At 45.3% G+C, this 15,699-nt stretch overlaps 1 long non-coding RNA gene across 1 annotated transcript; it reads right to left on the bottom strand.

The window, feature by feature from the left end:
• Positions 1 to 268: 268 nt before the first annotated feature.
• On the bottom strand, positions 269 to 15,159 carry LOC118285506. The gene is made up of 4 exons (XR_004785115.2): positions 14,928 to 15,159; positions 10,336 to 10,612; positions 5,158 to 5,418; positions 269 to 1,974 (listed from the first exon to the last, which is right to left on the bottom strand). It is a non-coding gene; the product is annotated as an uncharacterized LOC118285506 (long non-coding RNA).
• Positions 15,160 to 15,699: the final 540 nt, after the last annotated feature.

Here is a 15,699-nt window from a genome sequence, read left to right as displayed (position 1 = left end):
ATAATTTTTGGCTGTAACATGCTCGAACTTGATTGCAGCAAAAAAAAAATGCAACCAGGTATTGGATTGCCTCCTCTCCCATAGCCGACAGATATTTACGTTTACATATTTCACTTAGCTACTTCACCACGGGTGTGACCGAATGCTGGGATTTGCTCAAGGACACTCCTGCAGTACATGTGACTTCTGAACACACAACCTTCTTTTTCATTCATTAGAGGATCCTGCAGCAGAATCACAGACTTACAAAAACACACACAACGTCCAGTTTCACTGTTTTCAATGTAAACCTTTATTACTATTCCAACACAGTTTTCCATAGAAAGGCACATGTGGTGAATACGTATACACAGTGATTACACTGCATAACACAAACAATGCTGCTTATATAAAAGAATAAGCTATGACGCATCTGATGCATTTGAGGGGAATAAAAGATTTAGTGCAACAAATATAATTATTTTAGACCACAAATTATGGTTTTCATGCCACTGGACTGATATCAGAAGAGTGACTCCTATTTTTTGCTAGAAATTAAAAAAAATAATTTCAAGCTTATCCAGGCAGATAAGTAATTGTCTTGAGCACTGGGATGTGCATGATTATCAAAAGAATACATTTTCTAAATTAGACCAAGATAGTCTCCCTTGAATCAATTGCAAAAGCACTGCATAGACACAGATTGTTTAAAGTAATATTTAAAAGATTTGCATAGATTATCAATTGTAATAAGAAAAAAATTGCCACTTCCTGAAAAATTAATATAGAATGAATTAGGCTGCGATAGCACTTGCTTTATTGCATTTGGGTGAGTGTGTGTGTGTGTGTGTGTGTCAATGTCAAGGACCGGAAATTAAGGCAGTGTGCAAAGCCGATGTATCTGTCGTGTCTCACCCAAAGATGTGTCAATACAGCGAAGCAGGTAACTGCTATGAACCAAACCGCTGCGCTTCAAAGCCTACTGGGAAGGTTTTAATAGTGTGGTGTGTTCTGTATACACAGAACCACAACTCTGCTCAGCTGCTCCCTGCTGATCAAATACACTTCTGCCACCAGGAATATTAAATGTGTGCGTCCACATTTACTCAGACTGTGGCTTATGGCTGCACAGTCTGTTGTGGCTGCAAATATGAGATTCAATACATCCAGTGATGAAACTGAGCTACATTCTGTCATCTGTCCCACACTGACACTCACACTCTGACGGTAACTTTCTGTATCAGTGTATTGACATCGGGAATGCAGGCTCCTCAAAAAACATTTCTCCTGATGACGTCTGAAGGAATGTCTATAAACTACAGCCGCTAAACATAAAAAATAAATAAAGATAGAAGAAGCTCAACTGGGATTCAAGATGAAACACAATTGAACAGTTGCATAGAGTATAAAGACGACAGCTCACTCCTTCGCCATTGTGTCAGCCGACACATGGAGCTGTCCAATCGCAGTGCAGTATTATTCACTGCTGCCGTGGGTCTCACATTCACGTGTCTTAAAGTCATAGCAACTAAAGCAATAACAAATCAAACACAACGTGGGCTACAGCTCATCTAGTGTGACCTGCAGTAAGTGGAGCCTATTTAAGTTGAACACATATTTTTTCTTAGTGAAGTAAGTGAATATATAACAATATAAATGACAAAATTCAATGCCACACTCCCAAAATACAAAAAGAGGAGTCACAATCCTCGAGCCGCCGATCTTCTGTCTGAAAGTCGCTTCCCACACTCCACCGCGATGATTGCATTCACAATCAGTCCAGCCTGTCTGGTCAAATAATGCATCGCACAGCCGCATCAAAGACATCACCACGGCAATGCTCAAAGGTGACAGCAAGGAATGGGCGCCGAGTCGTGCGCAGACATCATCGCCCTTGTTTATGCCGGGCTGGAAGGTGGCAATCGGCAGCTGAAGGAGGAGTCCCGCTGTTCCTCCACTGCCTGGGTCGGATCCTCCAGCACCGATGGCACTCACCTGCAGAAGAAAATATTACATTAATAATCTGTCTTCTTTCCTCAGAGGGAGTCAAAACACACAGTGAGGCCAATCATGTGAATGTCAGAACAATTATCTGAGACAATAGATTGTGAATGTCAGTTTGAAGAAGGCTTGAAAATAAAATATGGCATTTCTTGTGTGTCCTAAATCTGGCCCGAGGGAAGCGTAGCTCCATGTACCAGCAGAGGGGATTGGGGCTGAAGTTGAAAGGCCTTAGCAGGAGCCTGGTACGCGATGAGCTGCTAATACAAAGATTAAGCATGTGACGCACCCTAAGCTAGGCTGAGTTGGACTTCAGAAGGCTATCAAACCCCCTTTATTGTTGTTACATTTTCAAGCAGCTCAGACAAGCAACTTAAAATATTACAGCGGGTCACCAAGTGCAGAGTGAACTGACCATGCAGCCGTTCAGATTAGAAATCAGCAACCGCCGTGCTAATTAGCATTGCCCGAGCCATTAGCAAGCATCACGTTAGCCTTGGCATTTGGCACTGCACCGTTGTTCAGAACTGGTGCACTGGGCAAGGGAAAAAGGTAGGGAGGGGAGGGAGGGAGTGGTTGACGGTGCAAGTTGGTGGCATAAAAGGCAGTTTTGGGTATTGGTGTCGCTTTGAGTTATTGGCATCTTGGTCTTGTTTTGTTGAGTGAATAAGCTTGTTAATGGTAAATGTACAGCCTCAGCATGTGGACTAATAAAACCAGGGGATGGAGAGGATGATGAGAATGATTGCGATTTTGCATGTGTATGTTCAGGTGTGTCTGTGTGTGTGTGTGTGTGTGCATGGTGGGGATGTGGGAGGGGTGTGTGGGGTGTATTGAGAGAAAAGTGGAAGGCGCCAGTAATTAAGAGTCTAAAAGAGTGTGAGAGAGGCGCACACTGCTCAAAGCAAACTTTGAGCCTGGATTCCTCACTTTTTATTTATGCTCACCGACTCGAGCCCCCGATCCCTCTTCACTCTCTCCCTCGCTCTTTACTTATCTCCCCCTGCTGAATGAATAGCTTTAACAGTGCTACCATGTCCCATCTAGAAACACCCCCACCCTCCAATCCCCCAGCCCTTTCTCAGCACTCCCCCCTCCAGCTCGACCCTGAATAGGGAGCCAAATTGAGCAAACAGTCAGGCTGTCAGCTCAATAGGAGGTCTGGCCGTGAACTTGAAGTCCTTCCCAGGCCCCCATCCTCACAGTGTGAGGAGTGGTGGTGGTTGGGGAGACAAGAGGGGAGGAAGGGGTGGTGGTGGTGGGGGGTTTGAAGCCAGACTTTTGAGGGGCCCCTACGTGCCAGTGTTGGGAGGGGACCCCTGCCACAGAGGTTCCCAAGGCTGGTGCTCTTGGCGGCGCAATGGGGGCTGGGTGCCCCAGCTGCCTGCTAACCCTCCCCTCCCTCTGTAGCACTCTGTAGTCTGGGTAGGAGGGGTGCTGATGGTGGGGCCTGTGCAGACGGGACAGTGTCGGCTCCCCTGCCAAAGCTCCTCTAGACCCTCACACACAAGACACACACACGAATACACAGATCCAGACACAAGCTGCCGACCGTGCCCACCCCCTCACCTCCACAAGCTCCCAGCCCTCCCAGGCTTCTCATCATCTCATTAGCCAACGCCAGCCACTCCACTGTCTACTGTGTGCATTGTTTTGGGCTCTGCATAATTTACACAGTAAATTGAGAACAACCCCGACCCCCTTTGCTCAATCTACCACCTGTTTATGGCGGCCTGGCTGTGATTAGTGTTCCTTGGGTTGGACACAGTTACCACAGAACTTTTCAGGAAAGCCAAGCGACGCCTCTGCTTTTAAAGGCTGCATCATCAAAAATTGAAGTACAGAAAGCTTGGCGTGACCTAATTAGAGAACAAACATCGCTTAAGGTTTAGTTTGTGTAAAGAGAAGCTGACATTTTTTTTCTTCAATTTGGCTCATTTATTTCCGATTCTCACTTTCTCTCATAAACTGGGAAAGTCACACTGGGCCGAACCTTCAGTGACGACAATATTCGTTCCTTTATTTAGCGACAGTCTCCTTTTCTTCTCTCACCTTGACCCAACAGGGTCTATGAGCAGTCTCTCTGTTAGCACAGAGTAAGTACAGACTGGCACCATGCTGTAAGTTAGCATTAGCGGTGTCTCTCTGACCTCCACACCGCAGACACAAACAGTGGGAGGTCTCTGTTGTGAGGACAGTGGAGTGCATTACGCCTGCCTCACTTAATCAAGCCCAGTTGATGCTTGAAGTTTTAGTTTCAGCGTTTTTTAAAGTTGGGAGCTCCCCGGTTGTAATAATGCTGCACTGCAACAAGCTCGCCGAGGGAGAACAATACTCGACTTGTCTGAGCGCCAACTGCCCTCCAACACTTGCCACTCCAGTACCGAGACTCATCCTCTTGAGGTCCCACATTCTCACTTCTTCACCACCTCTTCTCTATTATTTATCTCTCTCTCTCTGTCTGTCTCTTCTCTGCTGCTTTATGTGCACAGTTTGTTACATGCTGCAGTGACAATGTCAATAGTGGTTCATGGATACCATCAGTTTCCACTCGACAGATGTTCCCTGCCTTACATTTCCGCCGACCTCATTTAAGGAGTTGAAGAGGAACTTCTGGATTTTCAGAATTAATCTTGAAGTTGTAACTCTGTCACAACAGACTACAAAAAAACACCATCATCTACTATATTGTTTTATGCCTGTCAGAATAGCGTGCAAAAATCCCAGAGTGCTCAGTTATTTAGTTACAAATTGTGCCTCTGTAACGTAGATCAGGCACTGTTTTCATCGTATCTCCAAAATGGCAGCCACCGCCATGTCAGGGCACACATGTGAGGATGGCACGGGAATTCCCAAACGGGAAAGCTAACATTGCACTTCGGAGGACAGATGCCCACTCAAAGCCTCTAGAGAGAGGCATTGACAGTGGAGTGATTTAATGTGAACACAAATACAAAACATGCCCCGCCTCCATCAGCTCACCCGCCCCTCCACCCATCAACACAGTTCGTGAATCGTGCAATTAACCAACATATCCGAGGTGATTAAAGCAGAGGCTGTATACTGCTGGAGACGAGGGGAGAGGGCTAGGGTAGGCTGACGAGGAGAGGATGGAGAGTCGGGATGGCGCCAGTGGAAAGATGCAGGATGGCGGGCGCAGCTGGTTTGGAGTGTTACCTGCACTTGCTGTTCTTCCCACTTCCATTTCATGCCAGCATTGCTCTAAGATGGTGGCGCAGGCTTCGTTTTGCCGTACAGGAAAAAAGGGCAGTCTGCTGAGGATGGAGCAGAGGAAGAAGAATGGGGGAGGAGGAGGGAAGAGACGATGCAGAGGAGGGCGAGGAGAGAGCGAGGGCAGAATCAACAGCAACCCCTCCTCCTCTTTCTTCTCTGTTTTTCAGTCTCTTTTTGCCAGCTCTCCTTCAGGGGTCTTGTAGTCTGCACAGAAAATGAAGTGGGGAAAATCAGAGGGTGAGAGGGAGAATTTTAAGAACATTGTTTATCCATCAAAACACACATGTAAAGTTCACGGAAACATATGAATGCAAGCCAAAGACACAAGAATACATGAAAGCATACGCACACGCACACACACAGACACACACACCTTTTCATGTCTGTTCTCATGGTACAGTCTGCCCCTGAGCATGCAAATGACTTTCATTATGCAAATGTATGCAAATCAGATCCAACCATCTGAGAATCAAGGGTGGGAAAGAAAAAAAAAACCCGACACAGAGATTGAAAGAAAGAATGAAAGAGAAAAGGGACAAGAGAAAAATCCCTTTGAGTGGCAGGAGGCGGTAAGTTAGGTAAATGCTCTGTACCAAACAACAGTAGCCCAATTGGACAAACACGATTACCTTCTTTTAATGTGTCTACGATTTCATGTCTTTTAAATTTCCTGCATTCGACTCATTTTACAGGATAACTGTTTTTTTTCTGTTTATTTGATGTCTCTGCCTCTTGTACCAGGTTTTCTCAATGTAAACACAACGTTACTTAAATTCAGAGTCACTGATGATGATCTACATTCCGTCTCCTCCCAGTTTTGCATCTGACAGCTGCAGTTAAGCATTAGAGGAATTAATGTCAAATTTGCAGCATTGATAGAAATGTAAGAAGCTTCTCAGCACTATTGACACTCACCAGTTAAGCTAACCTGGGTTTGACATGGCTCCACTACAGTAAATCCGACTGTGATATTGGTGTGCCTTACGTAACGTAAGGCACACCAATACCGTAACAGTCGAGTCACCTTAACAGCTGACTCGAAGCTTGTGCTCCCGCTTTTAATGGTCTCTGAGAGCCATTCTCATAATAGGATGCTCGGCATTTGGTGTTTGCATCAGTGCAAAATGATAAGCAGGACTAGCTTAAAGCAAATCAGTAGGTGGCTAGATGCTATTAACACAGACTGAATATCAGATGAAAGGAGTTATTTTTAATTGCTAAAAATCGGCGTTTATCTTTACCAAAAAATTTCCTTCAATAACTTACACCTGCCCATGGTAACCTGAGTCCAAAACCAAAGCAGCACAATGTACCCAGCTGACTTAGTTCAGTATTCACTAACAGGTTGAGTCTGTATCTTGCAGGTTTAGCCACATAGTTCCCCAACCCTTCAATTCAAAGATATCAACAAAGAAAGCTGACTAATCGGTGCACAGAGCACACTGTCTCACTTTGCTAATTCCATCCAGAAAAGATTCTCCATTAGCCAGCGGAGGAGGGAGCCAGCTTTTGTCTCTGTGTGTCAGCAGGGGAAGGATGTGTCTGAAATTGGAATAAGGTGGTAAAAACAGGGGTGACTTGGAGTGTGAGAGAGTTGTGTCGGGGTAAGCAGGGAGGGGACTGACTACAGGGGTGGGTGGGGTACTGCTGAATGGTGGCAAACCTCTCCTAATTGGCACTTGACATTTTTTTGCCATTGGCACTGGAGTGGGCCAGCTTTCAAGCCCTCTCCGGGTCCTTGTTGGAAAAGTGCCTTATGCAAATATGGCGAATGGGCTCTATTGTGAAGCTTCTGATATTAACAGCTCATGCAACAATGACATTGTGTGCTCACTCTGGACTCGTAGGTGTGTGAGAGAGGGCTAGACAATGGCAGGGGGAGCAGCTTCAGTCTGAACAGACCCTCCATCGGATGCTTTGCCAAGTCATTTCACCAGAATGGGCTTTTGCTGAGGACAGAGCCTCTCAGTAAAAGCTTTATTAACAACTCAAACAAACAAATGCATGCACTGATTTGCTCTGGCTCAGAGAGTGGCTCTGTTTGTGCTGCTGCTGAATGGCTCGATTTATTGTGGTTGAAAATACTAAACATGAAGAAAGAGAAGGCTTCATTCATTCTCTTTGAAAGACATTTCCACTCTTAAAACATCACTGTCTCAGTTCTACGTGTGAAAATGTATTCATGCTTAAGTTCTGCACAGCGCTCCCTCTGATATTTCTTTCTTCCTCTGCGCCAACGTTGTTTACCCTAGGCTGGCTCCTTCGGGTGACCACAGCTCAAGATCTAAAGATACCTGCACAATCCCTGTAGATAAAACTTACGAAATCACTGGAGAAATGTGGCAAAGCTGAGCAAAAATTTCAAAAGTAGTAAAAATTATGAGGCCATTGCCGGACAGCTAAAGGGCCCAACACACTCTTGACAAAAGCGCCTGAATAGACAAGGTCCAAAGCGATCTCGTCATCTGAAAACACAAAGTACATTTCATCTTTATCTCCAGAGGACTCTAAACCAACAGGGAGGCAAACAGAGCAATGGGTCAGGTGACTGGAGTCTCCCCCCGTGTGGTCCAAGCACAGTCACAGTACACCTGTTACTGCCAAGTTGCCAAACTTAATCTCCTTTGTCTGGGGAGGCCCATTGACTTTTGCAACTGCCTAAGATACACACATTTATCTGCGAGTGTATGGGATGGAGGGAATGCCGATGTTGTGGAAAATAACACGGTCTGGCTTCCTGCTCATGCCGTACAGCGAAGGCATTTTCAAGCCCTGTTGGTGTGTTCCTTCAAGAGAAAGAGAGGCAGAGAAAAGGGGGCAAGAGTCACTGGGTCTTATTCAGAAAACTGTCTGGCTGCTTGGACCTGGCGGGGTTGAAAGGGAGGCAAAGGGAAGCATTGTCCCTCAGTGACAAGTGGACTAGCTCTATTGACTGTAAAGTCTACTGGTGGGGTGGGGGGCAAGTAGGACCCGACCACAATGGCTGTTTTTCTATGTGACACTTAGAGTCTAAATCTGCTTGCCTATTGCATGAAAGCTAAGACAAACCCACCACCCCCTCCTCCTCCTCCTCTTTCTTCTGCCTGCCTTCTTCCCTTCACCCTTTTCTCTTCGCACCCTCTCTCTATTTCAGACACTGCCAGGGGACACCGAAAAAGAGAGAGCAAAGGCCCTAAGGTGTTTTTTAGAAACTCTCCCATCTCCGTGCCATTTTCAGGCAGGCGGAAGCTAAGACAGTCTCCACTCTGGGGTTCCCTAGTGTGAAGTGTTAGTGATATAACTGTGCCACACACAGAGCCAGCACTAAGCATTTGCACCATGACATGCGTCTCCCAGGGCACTGCTTAGGGTTTAAACACAATCTGTCCCAGACTTCAGGTCCCATTCACCCCCAACACTGTAACTGACACAGAAAAGGAAGCAAGAGGAGAGAGCTTATCTTTACGCTGTACAAAATATGCCTGCCTTTTACCTAATACATTCTTTGTGAAAGGCAAAATGTACAGATAAACATGTGCTTGTTAGTCAGAAACAGTTGTCAATCTCTCATTTAAAATAACAGATCAAGGTCGTGCCATGTCAGTACTGTAATGAAAATATATCTGCGGTGGCGGTAGCCCCACAACAGAGAGAGAACCAGGTACCACTTTGCCGCCCAAGAATGAAGCTATCACTTCCTGTCAAAACCCTTGTTCCTCTATCTTTTACTAGCTGAGCCCAGAGCTCAAATGTCACAGTGAGCACCTGCAATGCAGCAGGCAGGCGGGCGCAACTGCGGGGCTGTAAGAGATTGACACTGTGAGGTGAGGCTGCCACAAAAGCTTTTAGGAATTTTACTTTGTCCCAGCACCACTGTTTAGAATTTCTACCATGTCAAGCTGAATATATACAAACTTTGAGGGTGATGCTTTGGCTGCACCATGTTGAAACGGCAAACCGCAATGCCAAATAGGTAGTACGATTGGAGTTCACCGCTAGCCTTGTAGCTCCAAATCCTTCAGACCTTGGAACAATCCTCAGTGACCTCTCTCAGCAGGAGTGACCCTCTAGCTTTGACGGGCAGAAGAGAAATCACACCTTTAATCAGCCATCAGGGGCCTTGAGGTTGAGGATCTGATTGACCAATTACTCCTCACCATGAGACCAGGCAAAGAACCTAAAGGCTGAAATTTTTCTCCTTCTTTCAGTCATGGACCTCGTCAATTGGGACACCTTCTGCTTGATTGCCCACACAGGAGCATTCAGAAAGATCCTATCAGGCCTTTCCACATCGCAGCACCTCATGCAATGGAGGCTTTGCCACGGCCCATTCACAACCAAGCCAACTGTCACGTCAAATCAAACAACAACCAGCACCCCAAATCAAACATCTTTTCATGCAAAAGCAAGAATGGAGTAGGTAGGGAGAAAAAAAATCAACAACAGCGGACTTAACAAAACTGGCCTCAAATTCTTGTCTGTTCACTTAGGTGCCGGCGGGGCACAGGGAGCCTGGATTAACTCGGAGGGAGCATTCCTAACTCTCACAATCCAAACCAAGTCAGAACATATGTATAATTTATAGCACCGTATGCAGCTCCTATGATATAAAAGGCCCACATTCTTTGCACATTGCATATTTTCTTGATGCCAAAGATGCAAGCATCAAAGCTGAAATTCATAGAGACGAGTGAATAGAGCATTGACTAAACTGGCGAGCAAACTGATTAGCTAACTTGTCAAACGACTTGTCAAAGTCCACCGGCTTTGGTGAATCAGTGTGGGCCTTTTTCAGCAAGCCCGTCACTCCCGGCCATGTGATGCTAAGGCTAAGCCCCTGCATGCAACCCCACACTCAAGGATCATGGGGCTTATTAGATTAATAGTGATCCTGTTGCACCAACCGTACGGCTGTAGGAAATATGTACGGTAAGGTTTAATTTATTCCTACATGGCTGCTTACAGTATTCTGCATTTCTGAATGCCGGTGGGCCACAACAGCAGACACAGACAGAGGCTCACAGCAAAGTCAAGTTTACCTAACTGGCCTTGTGGTCTGGGATTTGCTCAAACACATTCACTCACACACATTTCCTCAATAAACCAAATGGAAGGGTCACACACCCAAATCATGCATCCTACCTTTTGCTGCATTTCGCTGACATGTCCTATAAATGTTGTCCATTTTCTTCACTTCTGTTGCTGTTCTTGTTGAGTTAGTGGGGAGTGGGGGTGGGGGTACTAATGGGGTCTTGATGCCTTCTTCAGGAGTGTAATGGGATTCTTGTTACTTTCGGTTATCTAGCTTTATGAAGAATGTACATCACTCATACAGCTAGATAACCAAAGATAACAGCCAACCCCTAAGGCTACCCATCCTCTCAAGCTGCTGGCGGAGTAGCATGGGCCACGCTCTGACCTATACACAGAAGAGAAAGTAGTTAATAAAACATAATTATATGTCTCCATCTCTTTGGTTTTACATGATTTCATGTTTTTTTGGAGGGAAATAGTGAGCAAAGTCTGGTCAGAAAAAAAAAATCACACCCTCCGAACAAAGATGTTATTCTTCTGTCTTGAGGCCTTCTTTCCTCACTTATCCTACAGCAGCGGCCTTAAATGTCCTGACCCTAAATTTTGTGATGTCACCAAGTGGCCCCTCACCCCGCCTCAAACCTCCTGAGCCAATAGGCAACCTCCCTTTGTGCAATGAAAGCTTTGATTGGCCTGCGAGTAATGCCTACGTATAAAACCTCCCTAAAGTCAAGCAAACAGCGAGAGGCACCAATAAAAAAGAAAAAGAAAAAAAGTACACTAGTTGATGAACCAGTCCAAACCGGCTATGGCACCAAAGTTCCCTTCTCTGGCCAAGCGCCCAAGCCTATGGCACACCCGCCTCACCTGCTGACTGGCTCCATGGGAGGGTGATGGCTTCAAACGCCACCCCCCACCACGGCCCAAATGCATTTTTAAATTAAAAGAAGATCATGGCTGTTTGACAACAAAAGACTCTGGTTTGTCTTCATTCACACGATGAGATGCCAAAGCAAAGGTTGCATCAACGCAAAGATAGAGGAGTTAAAGATGCACATACGCACATTTTTTTCCCCTTGCATATAAACTAACCACGATTTAATACAACTAATAAACATATCAAAGCATGTTGTACGACACATAAGGGATTATCGAAGTACGTGTTCTTTCACACCTAAAAATGTCCACAAGATTTGCAAATATCAAGCTTAAATACAGTGAAAACACGTCAGTTGTACGGGAATAGACGATGACCTAGCACACACACACACACACACACACACACACAATCCCTCTCACACACGCCATGTAGCCACATGGCATGAGGCCCCATCTAATTAAAGCTGTTCAGTGTGCCCAGATCCCTGGTGTGGCAGGCTCCTCCCCCACCAACGCCACCGCCACTAACTGAAAGCAGAGCGAGATGGAGTGATACTGGGGGAGAATGAGAGCGAGAGTGACAGAGGAGGGCGAGACACTCTATCACACACGCCCGAAACCTGAGCACGACTTGACTGGCAACATGGCAGGTGCTAGCAGCGATGGCTGATCCCAACAAATCTCGCTGGCATTGTTCTCCCACCAACAGCAGGTCATCTTATTCTTCTACTGTCTGAAGCTGTGCACATTTTTTTTCTAAAGGCATTCTGTTGCTGTCATCATAACACAGATATTCGTCAAGGAGATTTTTGTGTCAACACACAAGGACAAATCGAGGACCTTTAACAAGAAAGATGCCTCAGCTCTCACAATGCAGCTGCACTGGATGTCTCTCTCTCACACACACACACACACCCGCGAGTGTGTACCCTACAGTGTGCAAAACTTTACATTATTTGATGCATAATTACTGAAAATATCAGACTACACACATCAACCCAAGCGTAGGTGTTAATTGCAAACACACACACACACACACACAGTTTACTTCATAAATAGCTCAGTCAGACGGATTAATGGTGTAGATATTTAGATGTATTAGATATTTAAAAACACAAATTCTTTACATATTCTTAATGGTCAGATTTAAGTGTAAATTTCCAGTTATAATTTTTACACAGTAATTGTATAATTACAACAATAACCTTTAACATTTAGGATTTTTTTTTAATACCATCTAAAAAACTTAATTTACTTTTACTTTTCACAAAACAAATAATTCAATTTATTATTAATTCAGGATTTGAGTTTGATGTTTAAACACATCAATTTTATTTTTGAATGGGAATGATGCGATCCATCAACATATTTAAGCGCTGCTGTGCTGTGAGGTTTATGGCTCGATTTTTTCCCCCCAAGTTGGATAGAGAGAAAGATAATTATAAGCAGCTTGCACTTTTTCCCCATTATCATTTATAGTCCTTTCATTAACACTGGCGCATTCGTGTCTGCGCTTTCAATATTTGTCTTCCGGGTTCTTAATCCCTGCAACGTTTCATAAAGTGCAGATTGCTAACGCAGTGAGTAATAGTAAACGCTTGTGTTCTGCACAACTTCAGTGTTACCTCTCCTGCGGCCTCTTCTCTGTGCCTCACCTGATCTCATATTAACAAAAATTGTAAGTAAATTTTAAAAAGCTCCAACTTCTTCCTCTCCATCATTTAAACAAACCTCACCAGGCTGCGCCATTGGCCAAGACGTGCATTACGTCAACAGATCAGGGGCTTCTAATTGGAAATAATTCATGCGGAGGAAATCAATAATTAATTTTCCACACGTCCTGCACGTAATGAATTGTTACTGGACATCTCTGATATTGTATGATTTTGGCAAATAAATGGCACCTTTTTTTAAGCATTATATTATGTTGGGCTCGTCTCCAAATCATCTTTTTTACCATAGTAAACTAATTTATCTTAGAACTAGAATGATATGAATAACTTTATCATAACTTAATACTCGTCAGACTATAAACCGTCACACATCGTATAGTTATTATTATTTTCAAGCATGACATGCATGAATCCCTCATACGTCTCTAAATATCCAGCCTGAAAACGAAAGCCTGTGGTGTGTTTGTGTGGGTGGCGCTGGGAGCTGGGAGCCCACATCACCTACAGTAAGCCACGTGTTGTGAGGCCGCTGAGTGTCTCTCCAGGGATCCCTGGAAAAAAGAGACGATCGTTTTATTCTTCAAGTGGACTGCACAGCGCGGAGGAGCCACGTTGTCCCAATTATTCATACAACAGCAAAGACAATCAGCAAAGTGCATTTTTCATCCGACAATAAGTTTTTTTTTAAAGACAGTTGTGATGGTTGTGGGAAGCTGCAGACTTCAGCTGTGGACCGTGGGATGCACACACACACACTGCGCTGAAGTAAAGGATTGTCACAATAACACAGTGCACAACCTGACGTCATGTGTGTGTGTGTGTGTGTTCTAGTCTAATTTATCTTTTTATTCTGCAATTTAAACTCCAAATTTTCTTCTGTAAGAAGAACCAGAATTTTGTGTAAGCGTTTTTTTTTCCTCCTTCGTTTCTCAATCTCTGCTTTATATTGACCCCTACATGCACACACGTGCATTATGTCATGATCGTCGTGTGAAACGTTACATGATCACCAAAATTTTGTCTTTCATTTTTTTGGCTTCAATCCCACGCCGGCCTCAGTTTTCTCCCGCGGTGTGTCCGGGGGTCGCACACGTGTCCTGGGTGCAGGCCTCACACACTCTGCGCACACGTGTGGACTGGATGTTTGGCCTTGTGATCCGCCAACTATGGGTGTGAACGCCACCACTTTGTCTTATTACGCATGCATTGCAGGCACGTCTCTTGGTAATCCTCTGAGCCCCATGGCCAATGAGAGTCCTGCAAGGGCTTAATTTGAAGAAAAAAAAAGAGACAAAAAAAAATGTGTCTCTCTTTTTGTTCCCAGGCCCTTATCGTGTCGGATTCGGTGCAGGTTTTGGTGCCATATGTTGCTTGTCTGTGTCGCCGCCGCTGCTACGGCGAGCAGGGTTGAGAGGTGACCCTACTACGAGCCTGGAGATGCGTGCATGATAAATGAAATCAGGGCTGGAAGCGCCTTTTGGCCTTTGTGCCTGCCTGTGAATGGCGCATGTGAAAACCTGAGCACAATGCGTCATTGAGGCTGTGAAAATGAGGAGTTATCCCCCAAAGCGCAGACAAACCATGTCTTATTACAAGTTGCTGTTTCACGAGGGTATTTCATCATTTACCTAGAGACTGCCGGTTTCTTTCTAAACTTCACCTGTGACCTTTCACCCGACCTGGTCACGATTCATTTAGAGGAATTCATTCATTGGAATCATTTGATCTATTTCTATTTGATGCAGTTTGCAAACAGACCAATACTAATAAAAAAGGAAAATGTTCATATCAGTACTGAACCATTCGTTTCCATCTCCCATTCGCTCACAGCAGCTTCCAGTGTGAAAGAAGAGTCGCCGTCTGCTTCACAGCTCTCGGTGCATCAGGACAGAAACAGAGACGGAAATAATAAAATGATATCAAATGCAGAACTGAGGAGCTGCTGCAAGAACACCCATCGCCCATTTCGCCTGCTGTTGCCACATGATCCACGCCGCACGCGCCCCCTGCTCCGCTGTGTGAGCAGGTTGGCGATGCAGAGCTGCGAGGATGCACGCGCGCTCCTCCGTCATTCTGAGCCAGTATTCCGCACCGACCCCCGCCATGCATGAAGAAAACAAAGATTATATTTCATCTCCTCATACTCACGCCGTCGCCTGTGAGTCGTCGCGGCGTCCGCTCTTCAAACCCGTGGCGTGAGCGGCTCGGGAGATGCAGGGCAACTGAGCTGCGGGAGGCTGGACCGCACGGTCTTCATGGCTGCGGCTGGTCGTGACGTCTCACCGGCTCCATCCATTCAGATTCCCTCGGACGGGTTTTCCCCCTGTTTTATGATCTTCCCCATTATTTCCCGTGGCCGTGAATCAAGACGCCTCCCCCCCCCTCCCTCTCTCCTGCCCGCGCCGTGGCTCGCACTCGCCATTCCTGGCGTCAGATGCAATATGAACCAAGACATGCCTGCTCTAAAAACATATAGCATATTGCAACCAAGACCCTCCCCTTTATGACACGACGCAGGTCTGTTTTTTTGTCTCCACCCTCTAAATAATGAACGCATACGTGCCTGTGAATAAGCATGGATGCTCAAGTTCTCTGCTCAGAATTCTGGAAACTAATCATTCGTATTCATGTTGGATTCCTGCGTTTGATTTCATATTTGACACTAAATTATCCAAATATCAATTTATATAGCCCAATGTCCTTATATGGCATACAATCGGAGAACCAGGTTCATAATGAATTCCTCAATTACGCATAAATGGGCAACATCGCCTCAGCCTCTCCTGTTGGGGTTGTTCGGGAGTTTCATATACTAAGTGTGTCGTTTTGAGTCCCGCTTTGGACCCATGTGGGATTATAAAAAGTTTCGTGTAATCTTGTCTGGCTACTAGTATTCGTTTGACACAAAGCCCCCGGCGGA

The sequence above is a fragment of the Scophthalmus maximus genome, chromosome 10, assembly GCF_022379125.1.
Source record: "Scophthalmus maximus strain ysfricsl-2021 chromosome 10, ASM2237912v1, whole genome shotgun sequence".
Classification (NCBI taxonomy): domain Eukaryota; kingdom Metazoa; phylum Chordata; class Actinopteri; order Pleuronectiformes; family Scophthalmidae; genus Scophthalmus; species Scophthalmus maximus.
This window is presented reverse-complemented; position numbering and strand designations above follow the sequence as displayed.